The 19392-nt window shown below is 35.8% G+C and overlaps 1 long non-coding RNA gene across 3 annotated transcripts in view; it reads left to right on the top strand.

Moving 5' to 3' along the window:
* Window positions 1–19392, top strand: part of LOC110256694 — a 437592-nt gene that overhangs the window by 254851 nt on the left and 163349 nt on the right. For all 3 annotated transcript variants that reach the window (XR_002338577.1, XR_002338575.1, XR_002338576.1), the window contains exon 2: window positions 5913–6004. This is a non-coding gene — a long non-coding RNA (uncharacterized LOC110256694). The remainder of the gene's footprint in view (window positions 1–5912; window positions 6005–19392) is intronic.

Genomic DNA, 19392 nt, shown 5'->3' with positions numbered 1-19392 from the left:
CAGAGAATGATTTCTCATCTATGCCAGTTCTACTAAAAAGCCCTTCAAAGCCATTCTTTACTTCTGTTACAGAGTTTTTGATCTGTAACATTTCTTTATTAATTCTTAAAGTATCTCTTATTAGATTATATAAAGTTCTAATATATTGCCTACTTTTTCTCTTAAAGATCTTGGTATACTAACTATGGTTCTTTTAAATTCCTGGTCTGGTAATTTAAACTATCCTGCCATATCTGACTTTGGTGTTCCAATGCTTAAACGTTCCCTTCAGACTGAGATTTCTGTCTTTTAATACTCCTTCCAATTTTTGTTTAACAGTAAACACAATGCACTGGGAAAAGGAACTGAGGTAAATAGACCTTCAGTGAGTTGGGGGGAGCCTTTTCTAGCCCTATGATAAGTCTCAGTCTTTTGGTGCACCTGCCACACCTGGACTGTAAATTTCAGCATTACATTTCATGTATTTTCTCCCCTTAGATGGTACAGGATAGCTAAAGGGGGCTGGAGTTGTGTATTTCCTTGTCTAGTGTGGAACCCTAGTGTTGGTATTCTTGAACATTCCCCTGCCCCAGGTTAGTACCAGATAAAATACCTTTTCCTGAGAGCAGGTCTAGTTAGGTGAGCATGATGCTCTTGCTATATTACATGATGGTATCTTTCTCCCTTCCCTTGTTAGAAATATCATAGCCTTTTTTTGTCTGACATTCAATGGTAGGACCTCTTAGAGCTCCTGGAAGTAAAACTGAAAAAAGTCTGGGAGTCTTCCTAGGGCTGGGTTACCAAGGAGATTTTAACTCTCGGGTTTGTCCACATTGAGTCTCCAATTTGCCAGTTATAGTTGGGATTTGCCTCTTTCAGCACTGACTCCTGTGAAGATTCCTATCTGTGTATTTCTGTCCTGGTTAAGTTGTGGTGGTCTCTGTCCTCCTGTCCGTCTCCCCAGAGACAGTAGTCTACCCTGTAAGCCCACATCTCTAATGGATCTAATGAGTTGTTGATTCTTATATTCGTTCAGGTTTTTACTTGTTAGGAGAATGGAATGGCAACTTCCAAGTTATTATGTGCTGGACTGGAAAATTTTTCCATCTTTTGAAAAGAAATATATAATGTATATGTTGCTTTATGAGGGAAAAATAATGGACAACCAGAAAACCACAGATTAAGTGATAGATTCTAGTAAGTATGAGGAATAACGAGTCTCAGGCCGTATTAGGCTACAATAAAAATTGTCAAGGTTTTTTTCTTTCAATTATCTTCAATTACTGTTCAGGTTAGGCAAGTTATTGAAATAAATATTTAATATACTTTGTACGTTTTTCCTAAGAAAACGATGTGTCTGGTTAAGAATATTAGCTCCAAGAGGGCAAGAACTTTATTATGTTCGTGCCTAGCATCTACTCAAGGGTTCAGTCATGAAAGGATAAAATAATAAATACATTGCCTACTGTAACAAATGTAAGGCAAACATTTTCAAATGTTTTCATCAGACTGCTTCAGTGAGGAATGGAAATTCTGGGAGTGTTGAGGTTATAGTCAAGAACTGTATCCTTCCTTGGAGCATAAAATGTTTTTAATCACGTGTTACCTCAAAATAAGTTGAAATATTACATAATCAATCTAAATTTGTTCTATAAAATGAAATTTTGCAATTCCTGGGTATAATGGATGCTACTAAAGTTGTGTTCTGCTTGTTCTGTGTTTCAAGGAGTCTCTAGCCAGATGGCAGGTACTATGGGTGTTTGTGTTTTCTTATTTAAAAACCACCCAAGTAAGATATTATTGTTATAAATTTATATCAAAGAATTTTGGGATAAGAATAAAAACCATAGTATTCACTAAAAAATGAATATTTATTACTCTGCCAAGCAAAAAATTTCCCATGACTATTTTATCAACTAATATCATATATAGTATAAAGAACTGATGAAATTTGACAAAAATTGACAAAAGCCTTTCATAAAGTCTGCCTAAGCTGAACAATATTTCTTAACATTTTTAGTTCTTAGATTCTTTTGAGAATAGATGAAAGCTATGAACCCCTCTCCTGAGAAATAATACATGGGAGCAAATACACTAAAATTTTTTGATTCGGTTTTCATCAATCTTCTGTAGGCCTAGTCTCCAGGCTGAGGACTCCTACTATGTTGATTGTAAAATGGATTAATCACAAAGATAGCATACATTAGACATTCTGAAATGAAAGTATGACATGTGGTCTCTATCAGATTTCTCCTCTTTCACTTTGTTTGAGAGAAATATAGATAATTGGTATCTAAATTGATGAATTATTTTTCTTAATACAAGCATGAGGTAAAAACTGCTAATAGTACAAAAGGAAGCACAGTGAAAATACTTTCTCTCAGAGGTTGCAGCTGTTGTCAATTTCCTTTGTATCTGCCAAGAGACATCCTATGTGTACATAGACATATATTTCATATATGATAATATTGCATATGTTACACACACACATGTGTGCCAAAAATACTTGGATATTTTGCAGGCTTTTCCATGCCTTCCTTTTTTCTGTCATCGGTAGTATATCACAGATCTACTCAACGATTTTTAGTAATGCAGAGTATTCCATTTATGTACCATCACTTACTTATCCTGCTCCTTGTGACAAATATTTGGATTGTTTGTGATCCTTTGCTACTTATCCAATGAAGCAATAAACATCTTTGTACATATGTCTTTGGGCACATGGGAGTTACTCTGTTTTGAACATAATGAAAGAGCTGGGGCAGCCATGGAATGACTGACATTTGTTCTCACTCTCCACATTCAGCACAGCATGTTTAGTCATAAGAATGCTGTGGGGAAATTAATTCATTATATTCATGCCACCTCAGGGTACCAATCATCCTTTCTATTCTTGCTTCTATGTCTCTCATTGTAGCTTGATTCTGTAAGGGAACAGAAATGAGGCTGAGCCTTAATTATGTTTCAGCATCTAGCTTGTCTGAATTACAGAAGGACAGAAAAGCTTTCAGTGCTCTGTCCCACCCTGACTGCATGTCCTTCCTGTAGCAGCATCCAGCTTTCTCCTGTGCCTGTACACTGACTATTGTCTGTGGCTGTCGTTGGCAGCAGTTCATACTGAGGGTTTCTGTGGGTGCGACGAGAGCAGAATGTTACCACTCTAGATTTCTGGTACACGGATTTTCTTATTATAAAAAGAAAATTAAGAAATTAAAAGAACAAAAAGACATAAATGACAGGTTTCTCTAATTGATAGAATTAAGTCGTTGTAGCTATATATCAAAGCCAACAAATTGCTGTATGATAATAGATTGTTCTTTCCTGGAGAGGAGTAAGCATTTAAGACACTTTCAAGCTTAAGCCATAAATCATCTCTATATCAGTGCATCCTCTGTTACTCATGGAGGCTCTCCTGACACCTTTGCACATGGTAGGTAAAAGCTAATTTTTGTATGAATTGAAATCAAATACTTTCCTCAGATAATATTGATTTCCTCTTTTGATTTTATCCCATGTGCAGCTTTCTTAACTTACACATTGACACCTGTTTACTTCTGGAGCTTGACCCAGTGCTTCACAGGCCCCCATTGTGCTTCTAGACTACAGACTGTTCAGAAAACTTCTGATTTGCAGTACTTCTAGATGTTTCTCCAAGTTCAAATGGCCTGCCTCCTTTGGTTGTGCTGACTCTCACTTTGTTTTGTCTATCTGTAACTGATTGTGGCTATTACAGAAGTCACAACTGGAAAATAAGAGGCAGAAAGCAGAGCAATCACCCAGGTTTCCAAGGTCAGAGTAGAACAGGAGGCAGATAAGGCAGACTCAGAATAGAGTCATGAGAAGTATGTTAGATGTGGTCATGTCAGGATGTGGTTAGATGACTTATCACAAAGAAGATCCAAATCAAACTTGGACAACGTGAGAGAGCTAAGAGTCAGGCAAACTAACATGGACCAAGATAGCTATAAATGGAGAGGAAGATAAAAAGGATGAAAAATTATAAGGAAGGAATGCTGATGGAGGGCCTTCTACCTCATTTAATATATATTTGTGAAGTCACTTCTATGTATTGACAACTCTGTCAGGTACTAATGATACAGTGAAAGGTGTGAGGAAACACAAAAATCTCCGTTCTCATGGAGCTTATCTGAAGCAACTTTTCTTTGTTGAGTTAAAGGGAAGGAAGATTCAAATCCTTTTGCTTGAATGATCTGAGGCTTGTATATACCAAAATATGTATAGTTCTTAGATTGTACAGGGTAATCTTTCTGAAAATATCTTTGGTGGAAACAATTCTATTGAATTTTTTAAAGTTTTTGTTCAAATACATTTAATACATGCTTGCCAAAGACTAATTAAAACTGGACTTTTGTCTAAACTGGAATTTTCCATATCATTAATGGTCTAGAGTCCCACATGAATGTGTAAGAGAGGCTGTACATTTGAGTGTTTCCCAAACCTACGTATTAATTGAAGACTTCTTTAATTGAGTAGCTTCTGGAACTATTGTTTTACAAAGTACATTTTGATACATGTTAATATAGGGAATGTGTGAGAAGGTCAACAAAGATAACTCTTGTCCCCCCTGATGCCTGGAGTGATTCCATTGGCTTCCTCTTGATCCTCCACCACCAGTATTTCTCAGGATCTTATCAACCTTGTGTGCAGACAACTTAAGCATGCTTAACTTCCCTCCTTTCCCCTGGCATGAGAGCTGCTGGGACACAGGGAGAAACTCTGAATTATTTTCTGCAGCATATGAATAAGTTAGATGCTAGTGGAAAAAATGGCAGGTGCCTTCTTCTAGCTGGAGTGGTTGATGACTTTATACATGAAGCAAGTGTTACCATCTGTACATAAAATCAGCTGTCACCCCCAATGTGAAAATGTGTGAAGGGGCTATCCCAGATTGCCATTCTGTTTTGACCGCGGAGTTGTGGAAAGTTTTTCTCTAAATCAGCATCATAAGATATTCTGTCTAATGTAAGTCAATCTTACCCCATTCATTCCAGGTAAAATCTCTTTTGTCCATATCTAATATGTGTCTTTTCTTAATTTTGAGGGATTCTAATAATTGTTTATGATTGTCTGCTGTATATATATTTTCTTTAGAATAATTTTATGTATGGGCCAAAATATATATACTTAAATGAAAAATCCATTATTTGAGTTTAATTGTTAGTTTATTGAGAACAAGAGGAAAAATAACATGTTTTGGGAGTTGCACTATTTTCTACATTCATAAAAAAGGTTGTTTTATTGCTGTTAGTCAAGTACATTTTTTCACTGTTTTTATAATTTCAAAAATAATTTGTCATCTAATGGCCATGGTATATAATAAAACCAGATCACTTTGTCTATCTACCCATAATCATCAAGACAGGAAATCTTTTAGTAAAATATTCTCAGCAGTTAAGATAACTTCACAAATTATATCTCATATTTAAGAGAAAGAGGGGATGCCCTTATTGCTAGTTTAATTGAGGCATAAATGTTTTGGAAATAATGAGAAAATAAGAATGCCTTTCTTGGAGTACATGATGCCAGGTTTAATAGCTACATTAAATTGGTACATTTTTCTATCTAGTAAGTTTTGATGGAACATGGTTAATCTCATTGTTCAATAGATTGAAAACAAAAAAGGTGTTGATTAGCCTTGGTATTCGTGCCATTCATTTGGGTATTACAACAATCCCTATCCAGTCTGGCACTAACTAATGTATTATTCATAGGAAATGCGAGTTCAGAGGCTAAATGTCCTAATTTTCACACAAAAAAATTTCTGCTTAGGATGACAAGAAGCAGAGACATGGGCAAATCACTTGTTTGTGATGATAAGCCTCATGGTGAATTAAAGAATTATAATCAAAATATGTGAACGAATTAGTTGAAAGAGACATTACCCTCACTCAGTATCTCTTCCTTTTTCTTAGAAATGGTTGAGAAAAAGGCAAAGGGAGCCCACCTGGGGATAAACAACTGAAGATAACTGACATAGCTTTTGGAATGCAACATAGCAAGACAGGTAAGTTCTGACCCTTGATTTTTGATTGACCTAGCTTCAAACCTTATTTCTAATATTGTTTACTAGAATAGTTCCGTGACCTTGGGTGTGTCTTGGAATCATCATCTATAAATATATTTTTGTTGGCAGAATAAATGAGATGATGAAAAGATAATGGTATAGTTTATGTCAGAGAGTATTTTGCCTGTGTTTTCCTCTAAGAAAGTCAAATATAGTGAATTAATAATTACCCAATAGTAATAAAGGTGTTTTTTTCCTCTATACCTCATATCATATGTGCATTTAAAATATATACCTATTTTACACCTTTAATTTTCCTCTTGGTTGCAAGAATCTCACTTTCATATTCAACTGATTTCACATGCTGTGCATTTTGGCATTTAATTATAAATTAATTGGAGTTCCTGCTGGGGTGCAGTGGGTTGCTGGGATCTGACTGCAGTGGCTCAGGTCACTGTAGAACTACAAGTTTGATCTCTGGCCCAACACATGGGTTAAAGAGTCTGGTGTTGCTGCAGCTGCCAGGTAGGTCAGCTGTGGCTTAAGGTAGAGCAGTAACTGGGATTCAATCCCTGGCCTGGGAACTTCCATAGGCTATAGGAGTGGCTATATATATATATATATACACACACACACACATATATTTATGTATCTACACATACATATCAGTCATCTATATATATACACACACACACATATACATATTACTGGTTAATATTGTTTGGAAATGCATAACAACATGAGTCCTTTTGCTTTACACATGTAATAGCACTCTATTAGAATATTACTTTATGGAAATAACAGGACAGCAAACATCACTTTAAATGATTGAGAAAGGTAAAAAACCCAACACTGATGTCTTAGGAAAACTTAAAAATGGCCAGTTTATGGAAGGCTTTTTGTGGCTCTGTGGGTTATGAACCCACATGGTAACCATGAGGGTGTGGGTTTGATCCCAGTGGGTTCAGGATCCAGTGCTGCCGTGAGCTGTGGTGGGTTTCAGACATGGCTTGTATTCCACGTTACTGTGGCTGTGGTGTAGGCTGGCAGCTGCACCTCTGATTCAACCCATAGCTTGGGAACTTCCATATACCACGAGTGTGACCCTAGAAAGAAAAAAAAAAAAAAAAGCCACTTCATGACCTCATGTCTCTATGCTTTATTTTCATGGTGATTCCTTCTTTCTACTGTCAGCCCGATGACTTCACTGAGCACCACTTACATTACTTCTCTATTTTCTTTTTCCATTCCCTTGCCCCTACCGATCTAGCTCCGAGAGCTTGGAGTGGGTTAAATTGCCACTCTCCCCATGTTTCAAAATACCATCATCAGTGCAGAAAGTCTACAGCTTGAAAAAATAATTTAAAACCATTTTATATTAATTTCTCATTATAACTTCCCTGAGAACCTCTTTTCTTACAAATATGATGGCCTTCATTTTTTTTCAACATATGAGGACACGGAATTTTCTTCCAGACAGAGAAGTTGCTTCCCTTGTTCATCAAATATTAAGAACCAGGATGCATGTCAGTGCTTCCTGATTTCACCAGTCCATCTTCCCTTGTAAAATCCAAAGTTCAATTCAAAATTCAAATGGGGGTTCCTGCTGTGGCTCAGCAGTACAAACCCGACTAGTATCCATGAGGTTGCGGGTTCAATCCCTGGCCTCACTTAGTGGGTTAAGGATCCAATGTTGCTGTGAGCTGCGGTGTAGGTCATACATGCAGCTTGGATCCTGCATTGCTGTGGCTGCGGTGTAGGTCAAATACTGCAGTTCTGATTCAACTCCTAGCCTGGGAACTTCCATATGCCATGGGTGCAGCCTTTGAAAAAAATTCAATTGGGATTTTAAAAAGAAGGCCCTGAAGTGGGAGAATATAATAAATTCTTACATCTGTGCTACTCTGTATCTTTGACTTTAAATGCTTATAATTGAGTGGGTTGACAGACCACTTGAAATATGTCTGCCTGGCAGAACCCCAACTTTCGGATTAATTCATTGAGAGCAACCAAACAATAATCTCCCTTTTATTTCCCATCAGGTAGACTATGTGAAGGTGAAGGCCATTTTATTTTTTGACAAAACCTGCACTGAAATCCTGGTAGCTTAAGAAAGGGCACTTGACTTTTATTGAATACAGATTGGCAGACTTTTGGTCATTTGTTGTATGAAGTTTAGGAATAAAAGGAAAACTTAAATATTATCTATGTAAAACCCATCATTTCACAAAGGGAACTTGATCTATAAAGCAAATTGAGCTTCCCAGAAAATCTCCCAGTTAGTGGTTGTGTTTTGGCAAGAATCTAGATGGTTGGACTCTACTGACCTTTGGTTCACTATTCATTTGTCTTTTCACCACATCTCCCTCTCATCTCACCCAAAGGCACTTTGTAAAGATTCATAACATTATATAGCTCCTTACCACTGACAGCTTTTAATGTCATATTCTGATGAAGTATGAAGTTCCGTGAGGTGTACTGTATATCTGATCACCTGTAATCATTTTTAGAATTGTTGATATCTGGAATAGCTTTTAAGGGCAGTCATACACTTATTTTCATAATTTTAAAAATCAGCTTTAATGATATATTCTTACAATACAAAATTTGCACATATGTAAGAATATATTTGTATGAGTTTGTACATGTGCTTTCACCACAACAAAGTAAATAAACATACTTATCAGCTCCAAAGATTGCTTGTGTCCATTTGTTTGCTTCTGTGTATGTGAGGAAATAATACTTACCATGAGATCTACCCTCTTCATGAATTTTTACCTGTCCAGATGGCATCTCCTTTTGAATGACTTAATCGGAAGGATAGAGTCTACTATAGTATATACTTAAAAATTCTAGGAGGGCAGATCGTATGTTAAGTGCTCTTATTACTAAAAATAAGTAAGTGAAGAGGTCAGAAGGAAATGTTTAGAAGGAATGGTCATATGGAAGTTCCTGCTCCACTATGGCAGATTAAGTCTCTAACTGCAGTGTCTCAGGTTGCTATGGAGGAGCAAGTTCAATCCCCAGCCCCACGCAGTGGGTTAAAAGATCTGGCATTGCCACAGCAGTGGTGTAGGTCTCAGCTGTGGCTCAAAATCAGTCCTTGGCTGGGGAACTTCTGTATGCCATGGTGTGGCCATAAAAAAAAAAAAATTAAATGGCACAGTTGTAGTGATGGTTCCATGGGTGTATATTTACTTCTAAGCTCACAACAAAATTGCATATATTAACTATGTTCAGCTCTTTGTATGTCAGTCATACCTCAATTAAGTGTTTTTCAAAAACACAAAGAAAGACAAAGACCTATGAGATTAAAAAAAAAAAATTCCCTACTCTGCCTTGGAACCAATGAATCAAAATTTCCAGATGGTGTCTGAAAACAAGAACAAACCAATAAACAAAACACCTTAGGTTATTCTGTTACACTAAATATAGAAGCTACTTTACTAAAACACCTCACAGCAATAAAATAGGAGCTAATGGAGAAATTTATGGAAATGCCTCTTGGAGTTACTCACTAATCTGATACTGAAGAAACCCGAAATGAGTAATAGCCTCATATCCAAGGTCACAGGGCCCCTGCCTTGGATGCCATACCATACAGGATTTTTTTTTCCTCTTCCTCAGCTGTACACCACCACCTTCTCAAGGACGAGTGCATTAGTACATGTCTAACAATGGTATAAGCATGTATGTTCCCTTCTAGACCATGTTTCAGGTTCCTGGTAATATCTCTGTTCAACCTTCTCCAGTCTGTTTCAGGGCTTATGAAACAGACATCATGTTTTGATTTTAATGATATGTTTAGAGTATAATGAGGAACTAGGATGTTGATTATGGAAAAAAACATGAACTAGGTTAAGTTTCTTTGTTGCTGCCCAAACTCAACGTACCACATCGTCTTCCACAACCATTACTGGGCACGCCGGAGCCTTCCTTCTTAAGCAGTGCCCTGCTTAAGTTGATAAAGCCAAAAGCACGATGATCAGACAGATCTTTGCTGTGTGTGGTTGAACATCTGCTCTCTTAGAATCCAGTGAATTAATTCATTTTATGAGCTAATGCATGACCCTGGACACCAAGCCTCCATGCACATGCTGTTTGCTGTGCACGAGTCACCTTCCCTTCTTTGTCATTATATGATTCACCAAAATTTTAAGTAGCTGTGTCAGTAGAACATTATGCTTACCAGTGAGGTCACTCAACTCGGAGCATTTCATTTTCTTGTCCAAATTCACATGCCTAATAATTGGTGGGGTCAAGCCTAATTGTAGGGACACAATTTAACCTACAATAGAAATGTTTTTCCAAAATTCCCTAAATGTTGTGGGGAGAGGATATTAGGGATGAAGGGCTGAGGAGGAGAGTATGTTAGGTTCATGTTTGTGGTCGCAGTTTGGCGGCAGAAATATTCTTGAGCTTAGGAAGTTAAGAGGGAACTTTTTACTGTGATCTATTTGTAAAAGGAACCACTGGAAGAATAAAAATTTAAGAGTTAGATTTGCAGAAGGAATCCACATCTATTTTTGAGAGGCAGGAAAGGGGCTAAGTAGAAAGATACAGAAGAACAATATAGTAAGTAGAAAACAAAGATGAAATAAGTCTAAATATACCAGTATTTACAATACATATAAGTAGTCTTGGCTCACTGATCAAAAGATAAACTGTCAGAGTGGATGAAAATCAAGACACACTGTTATACAAAATTTTTATTGAGAACAATTACTTTTTATTTTTTTGAAAATAATGTATAAGCCAAAAAAATCAGGTTAGGGATTTTAATGTCAAACCAAAATTAATATAAGAATAGATGAAAGGGAAAATGAATCAGAAAGATAAAAATAATGATTAATAAATATGAATTGAATATTTTAATAGTTAAAAGAATTATCTGAGAAAATAATTAGAGTTCAATAATTAAAAATTCCCTTTACTGAAAGTAACAGCTCAAGCAAGCACAAATAAGCAAATACATGGGAATTTGAATGTCATGTACTAAACATAACTTTGTAATCAACAAAGGTGGACTATGCATTTACTCATTAGTCTCTGCTTTCTCTTCTATTTATTTGCATTTTCTTTTGTTTTTAAATGATTACATGATTATAGATTTTTTAAAATAAAAGAATAATTTTACCAATTCACATATAAATAAACATGAAAATTTAGATAAACTTGACACATTTTGAGAAACAACAATGGCAAAATTGGCTAAAAATGAAATGAACCGGATAACAATCATAGCAAGAAAAATTTAAATTAGTAATGAAACTTCTAACTCCATTTCCATCAAAAAACTCAGGGCTTCCTTGAAAGTCAGTGCTGCTAATTTTTCAAGAAACAGATAATCCAAATCTTATTTAAGAGGTTATAAAACATAAAACAGAATAATGAAGGAAGTTATTCCCTTGCTTTAATAAAGTTATATTATAATCCTCCCCCAATTTAAAGGTAGTACAAGAAATCATAGGCCAGTTTCACTTTTAAATATTGATGTAAAAAATCTGAATTAAATAAATCTAACAGAAGCAAATAGTATGTTAAAAAATAAATCATGAACCACTGGGTTTATTCCAGATGTAATCATGTTTTAACATTAGAAAAATATGTATTGTTAATACAGCAATATGAAGGAGAGATGCACATAAATAAATAGCTCTAAATGTGTAGAAATAGGATAATGTTCTATATGATTTTATAATAAAAATAGTTAAATTGTGAACAAAAGATAACTTTCTTAAAAATAGCAAAATTACAAAATTGGTTTATGTTAATATACTGCTGCGACTATTTATAGACTCTTGTTTCTGGTTTGTGAGTAAACGATCTGTTCATTGTGAAGAAGAGTGTCAGTGCCAGGACATAAGATATGTTTTTATATCATTAAGACCAAGAAATTTTATTCCAAGGTTTATATTCAGAAAAAGCCTGCATAAATTTGTAAAACAACATGTATAATTTTTTTATGATAACTTTTTTTTTTTTTGATGGTGCCTGTCACTAGTTAGAAGCAACCTACATGCCCATTCCCAGGGGGATAATTAAATAAAAATATGGTACATGCACAAAATAAAATATGATGCAGAGTCAGAAGCAAAGAGATTTATTGCAATTTGGCTACGTATCACAAACATGTTAATAAGAAAAGGGAGCAAGAATAAGATCTATAGCACCATTTATGCAAATTAAAAACACATGTTAATGCCATATATTTTTCAAGGATACGCATATATCTAAATAGGTACACAAAAGAGAAATTGAAAAGATATATATTAAAAACACTAGTATGAATAACTTTCAGAAGAAGGAAAAAAGCAGTAAGGAAAAGAAATGAAGAGAAAATAATACAGTGAAATAGGGAATGAATAATACAATTTAATTTAATTCTGTGCACCTAAGGTACAGATAAAGTTAAAGGATAAAATTAAACTTGATTGTATGTTACATATACACAATTTTTGTATTTTTATATATTCTTTGTAAGGCTTTCTTAAATAGCAGTGTCTCCCAGTGCATTTAAAATAGGATTCAAATTATATACCTTTTTTAATTTTTTGTGAACACATTTGTAACATAAAGCATTTTCACTCTGAAAAATGGTTACTTTGCAGGGAATCATAACTTTTCTGTCTTGCCTTGGCTGGAAGAAACAGGATTGAAAAGTTTGCATATGTCCTTTTTTTCACACAGTAGGCATAAAAGAATTTTTGTGATTTTTAGACAGCCTTTGACTTGACTGGCTGCCACCTTGAATCTGCATCAAATTCTTCAAGGATCAGGGTGACAAAGTGGTCTAGTCTATGAATAGTCTTTCCCGATGTTGAATTGGCTTGCACAAGGACCCAGTTCTAATGTAGCTTCAAATCCCCATTGTCAAAATGTACAATTGAGAAAACAATCATAAATCAAATAAATTAAAAAAAAAAAAGATTTTTCAAGAGAAAGTATAATTTCATTTACTGGAAACTGAGGCACAGGAAGATTTAGTTTATTCCCAATCATATCATGTGTCAGATTAAAGACAAGCCAGAGCTAGAACCACATTTTCTGATTCCCAGCCAGTACTTCTTCCACTGCTGTGCTTCCTTTATAAAGTGTTCAAGTGCATATAATTCAATGTACAATAACAAATTGCATCATCAATATTTAAGTTTCTTTGTATGAGACATTCTATTGAGTTTGGAAGTTTATGAGAAGATGCAAAGTAGCAATTTGTGTTTGCGGTAGAGACATTTTAAACCACTGAAATTTTAATTAACCACTAATTTCTTTTCTTCCCGCAGCATGCACAGTAAACTTTATCTGTTTGCTGTCTAAAGCTCTGTGTTTGCAAATTAGAAACTCCTGCTTCTTTCCATTTTAATTAAAAATTGTGAGCTTGACATAATCAACTTCTTTCCTTTTTGGGTTGTTTAATGAACATTAATGAAATAAAATTAAAGTGCCATTTAACATTCAGCCAATTTATTAATGGTTAGGCGGGATAACTTTGTTTTCAGGGACTGGCATTGAACTTGAATAATTTAGGGAAATTAACTTTTCTTCTAGCATTTAATAAAACTACAGTAGGGCATGGGGCCTGAAAAATCAGGTCAACACACTCTTGTTATTGTTTATATTGTGAAGACATCTTGAACTCAGAGAAACCACCAAAACTTCAGTCAATAATTGCTTCTACTTGATTAAAACCCTGGCATTTCTGATGAGGATAGAGGGCCATTTTCTCGTGGCAGTGCTCCTGTCCTCTTCACTCACATATATTCTCTATCAGCACCTGCACTTTTTCCAACTATCTTTTTTGTGTATTCACTACTCACATATTAAATGTATTCTAGACCTACTCTAGAATACAAAATGTAGATTTTTTGAGCATATATTTGTTATACTCATAAGTTATTTATTTATTTTTGTCTTTTTGCCTTTTCTAGGGCCGCTCCCATGGCACATGGAGGTTACCAGGTCCAATTGGAGCTATAGCCACCGGCCTACACCAGAGCCACAGCAACTTAGGATCCGAGCTGCATCTGCGACCTACACCACAGCTCACAGCAACGCTGGATCCTTAACCCACTGAGCAAGGCCAGGGATGGAACCCGCAACCTCATGGTTCCTAGTCGGATTCGTTAACCACTGAGCCACGATGGGAACTCCACTCATAAGTTATTTTTTGTGCCTACAGAGGCAACATAATAGAATGTCTTAAGGTAAGCATTCAAACATTGATGACAATGACAACAAAAAGCCCTTAATTTGAATCCCAGATCTGCCCTTACCAGCTGTGTGATCTTGGGGCAAGTTATTATCTTCTTTGACTCTCAAGTTTATCTCATCTGTGTCTGCCTCACAGAATTTCTCATTCAATCAGGAAATGTTTTTGTGCTGGTGTTTGTAATAGGCCTGGGTTTGTAAGCATGAAAACAAGGAACATGTTTGTATGCTCATGGGATTTACCATTTAGCAGGGGAGAGAGACTTGAGATATTAAATCACATAGAACGATCATTTACTTATTTTTTTGAAAACTCAGATGTTTTATTCTTGTCTTATAGATGGCAGAGATATATATTTCTATCTGAAAAAGAGGATGGACTTCAATTTTGTTTTTCCATTACTTTATATTGCATCATTAAGACAGTTTTAGTAGGTATTTAAGGAAAAAAAAAAGAATGGCAATGACCCCTAAATGTACTAATGACCCCACAATGATCTCCCAGAGACCCAGCAATTCCTTTCACCAGATCGGTTCAGACCCCATGTTCACAGTTAACAAGGTTTCATTCCATTTACTTAAATTTTTACCATGTTTAGTGAAATGCTTAGAAGTCTAGAAAATATGATTGTCTTCCCTAAGGAGAAAAGAATATGAAACTAGGACGATGAATAGAAGTTGGTCAAGAGAAAAGAATGGGGAAAGTATTCCAGGGAGAGGATAAAGCAGATGCAAAAATTGTGAAAGGAACGGAGATTGGTTTTTCACGAGCATCTGAGGAAGGCCAGAACAGAGGCAGAATGGAAGAGGCTGATAGATGTGGGTGCATGTAAATTATGAAGAACCTTGTAAGCTAAAGTGAGAATGTTAGACTTTGTCTAAGTGTAGTAAACCAACAAAGGAATTTTTTAGTTCATTTTCATTAAATAATATTTGATTTATAGTATTGTATCAATTTCTTCTATACAGCATAGTGACCCAGTTGTATATGTGCGTGTGTGTATACATATATGTAAGCATATATATATATATATATATATAATGTATACACACACACACACATTCTTTTCCTTATACTATCTTCTGCTATGTTCTCTCCCAAGAGGTTGGATATTGCGCCTTGTGTTGTACCTCATTGCTTATCCATTCTAAATGTAATAGTTTGCATCTACTATCCCCAAACCTCTAGTCCATCCCATTCCCTCCCCACTCCCTCTTGGCAACCACAAGTCTGTTCTCTATATCTGTGAGTCTGTTTCTGTTTTATAGGTAGGTTCCTTTGTGCCACATTTTAGATTCTACATGTAAGTGATATCATATGGTATATATCTCTCTTCTGAATTACTTCACAATAAGAGAATCTCTACTTGCATTCTTATTGCTGCAAATGGCATTATTTTGCTCTTTTATATGGCTGGGTAGTATTCCACTGAATAAATGCACCACATCTTCTTAATCCATTCATCTGCAAATGAACATTTAAGTTGTTTCCATGTTTGGTTATTGTCAGTAGTACTGTAATGAACATAGGAATATATATATATATATATATATATATATATATATATATATAATGAATTATAGTTTTGTCCAGATACATGCCTAGGAGTGGGATTGCTGGATCATATGGTACTTTTATATTTAGTTTTCTGAGGAACCTCCATACTGTTTTCCATAGCGTTTGTACCAATTTACATTCCCAATTTTAAGCAGTACAGGAAACAAGAGTGTACTAATTTTATCTTGCTGTTGTAACAGATTGCCACACACTTAAGTGGTTTAAAACAACACAGTTTTAAATATATTATAGTTTTCTTTGTCAGAATTACAACACAGGTCTCACTAGCCTAAAATCAGTGTTGGGAGGACTGTGTTCCTTTCTGGAGGCTGTAGAGAAGAATGCATTGCCTTGACTTTTCAGCTCAGAGGCTGCTGTTCCTTGGCTCACAGCTCCGTTATTTCCACTCCTCCAAAGCCAGCAACAGCAGGTGGAGTTTTCCCCTTTTATCACCCTGACCTCCTCATTTGCCTTCCTCTTCCACTTTCAAGAATGCTTGTGGCTATCGAGGTATGCCTGGGTCTCTATTAACCATGTAAAAACCTTAATCCCATCTACAAACTTAATATTCGTTTTTCATGTGAGATAACTTATTCAAAGGTTATTCTGAGTATTCAGATATGGACATCTCTGAGGGGTCATTATTCTACGCACTACAGGAGAAAGTCAGGTAGGGGTATGATCTCAGAAAAAGTCTTGCAGAGAAACTCAGGAGTGTAAATTTACTTATGGGTCACAATCAAGAAGAAGGAAGTACATTCCTAGGCACTGGAAGGTAGAGGACACATCTTCGAAGAGGAGGATGGTGGCCTTTGAAAGAGAAAGTAAATCAAGGAAGGCGCAATGCACTATTATTTTATGTATCATGGAACAAATATGCTGGTAATTAACTACAGTAGTTCATCAATTGCAAGATGTTTCTTGATTTCAACCATGATACAACATGAAAAATGTTCATCTATAACCAATGAGATCAGAAGATATTACAGTTTTATCAAGCATTTATCTTTATCCTCTCCATTCTCTTTTATCTTTTTACATGTGCCTATGCAGATTATGTTGTCATGTTGTACATTTGCACTGTCGACTTCCTTTATTCTTATTCTTCTGACTAAACAAAGTATTTCCATCAGGCTCATCTGTTAACATTGACATGGCAAACATAAAGTCCATATGCTATGCTGCCAATTCTCCCAGGTTTTTAAACTACTTGTAACCCTGGGGAGATATCACAAATCAATCAAAAGAAAGAGCTTATGGAACTTGAGGAAGACTTGGGATCTTTCTCATAGGTGAGGTGACAACATAATTGATTGTTGAAGCTAGGGCCCTTCTGGGAGTCAAAATGAGAGCTATTAATAAATGCTTGAATCACAGTATGCAATGAGAGCATCCTGAGCAAAACTGGATATATTGTCTCTCCACTCATAGTTTAGGGCCATTTGATTAGAACTATCAATAAAGTTGAATCATATTTGCCAATTTTGTCTAAAAATACAGTCCTGATATAATGGTAAATCAAACCATCTTTGGGCTGCACTGGAGGCCATGTGGCTTTCTGGTCTCCCAAAGGAATCCTGACCCTAGTTGTGGCCAAGCAACTCTTCTGTCTGTCCATCCCCATCTCCTATTTGACTCTTTATCTTACCTTTCTTAGCTGTGTTTGCATAAATTCAAACCTTATCACTTGGGAATTTTGAACAATTCTTTGCTGAGGCTGCTTCTTATACCTTTTGGTATATGAGTCCATTTGATGCCCATGTCACCCCACTGACTGCAGTGGCTTAGGAATTGTCCCCAATCACAGCCATATTTTGACAATTAGATTTATAATGTGTCAGATAAACACAGAAGAGAGAATTCAAGAGACAATGGACCATTAAACAGACACCTTTGCAAGGATGATACTAAACAATGAGGAAAGACTGAAAATGTGAACTTTATAATGTGTAAAATGTCTAAATATTTTCTTTTTTATAGAGCTTTTTGAAAAATTTATGGGAACTATAAGTACTCTATAAGAAATGAATCACGTATTGAAGTGAGGTGAGGCCTGATGTTTTGGCTATGTAATACAAATAATCTAAAGAAGTAAAAAGACGTGTAAAAATATAGCATACCTGGTAACTTTGTGTTCTTTGATTCAAAGTATACAATTAAATACAACCTCTATGTTTAAAAAAGCTAAATAAGAATGCATGCTATGATATTCCTTCATCATTAAAAAAAAAGGTTAAATCAGGGGGAGACAGGATTAAGATGGTGGAATAGAAGGACTGGTGCTCACTTTCTCTCATAAAAAAACAAACAAACAGAATTATAACCAAATGATGAATAACCTTCAACCAAATGGACTGGAAACATTCAAAAAAACCTACTCCAGAAGTCAAAGAGGAGGCCACATCAAGACAGTAGGAGGGGCTATTACATGACATAAGAAATCCCATACCCAGATGGGCAGCCCACAGACTGGAAAATAACTATCACAGAGGCTCACCTATAGTAGTGAGAGTTCTGAGCCCCACATCAGATTCCCATGCCTGGGGATCTGCCATTGGGAGAAAGAGCCCCCAGACCATCTGGTACTGAAGGCCAGTGGGGCTTGTGTGCAGGAGCTCCATGGGACTGGGGGAAACAGAGACCCATTCTTGGAAGGTGTACACAGGCTTTCATGTGTGCTGGGTCCCAGAGCAAAGCAGAGACTCCATAGGAATCTGCGTCAGACCTGACTGCAGTTCTTGGAGGATCTCCTAGGAAAACAGGGGGTGACTGTGGCTCATTATGAGGGAAGGAATCCAAATTGGAGAGGAAGAAGAAAAACTATCACTATTTATAGATGACATGATACTATACCTATAAAATCCTAAAGACAGTACCAGAAGACTGTTAGAGCTCATCAATGAATCTGGCAAAGTCACAGGATACAAAATTAATACAAAGAAATCAACTGTATTTCTATATACTAACAACAAAAGATCAGAAAGAAATTAGAGAAACAATCCCATTTACCATCACATCAAAAGAATAAAATACTTAGGAATAAACCTGCCTAAAGAGGCAAAAGAACTGTACTCTGAAAATTATAAGAAGCTGATGATTGCACTGAATCTATAGATTGCTTTGGGTAGTATGGCCATTTTTACCATATTAATTTTAAAACCCACGAGCATGGAATATCTTTCCATTTCTTTACATCTTCTTTAATTTCCTTGATTAATGTTTTATAGTCCTCAGAATATAAGTCCTTCACCTCCTTGGTCAGGTATGTTCCCAGGAATTTGATTTTTTCGGGTGCAATTTTAAAAGATATTGTATTTTTGTATTCCTTTTCTAATATTTCATTGTTACTATACAGAAATGTGACTGATTTCTGAATGTTAATCTTCTATCCTGCTACTTTGCTGAATTTGTTGATCAGTTCAAGTAGTTTTGGGGTTGAGTCCTTAGGGTTTTCTATATATAGTATCATGTCATCTGCATACAGTGACAGTTTTCCCTCTTCTCTTCCTATTTGGATGCCTTTTATTTCTTCGGTTTGTCTGATTGCTGTGGCTAGGACTTCCACTACTATGTTGAATAACAGTGGTGAGAGCGGGCATCCCTGTCTTCTTCCAGATTTTGG

Source organism: Sus scrofa, chromosome 14 (assembly GCF_000003025.6).
Source record: "Sus scrofa isolate TJ Tabasco breed Duroc chromosome 14, Sscrofa11.1, whole genome shotgun sequence".
Taxonomy (NCBI): domain Eukaryota; kingdom Metazoa; phylum Chordata; class Mammalia; order Artiodactyla; family Suidae; genus Sus; species Sus scrofa.
The sequence above is the reverse complement of the archived record's forward strand: the minus strand, read 5'-3'. Positions and strand labels throughout refer to the sequence as shown.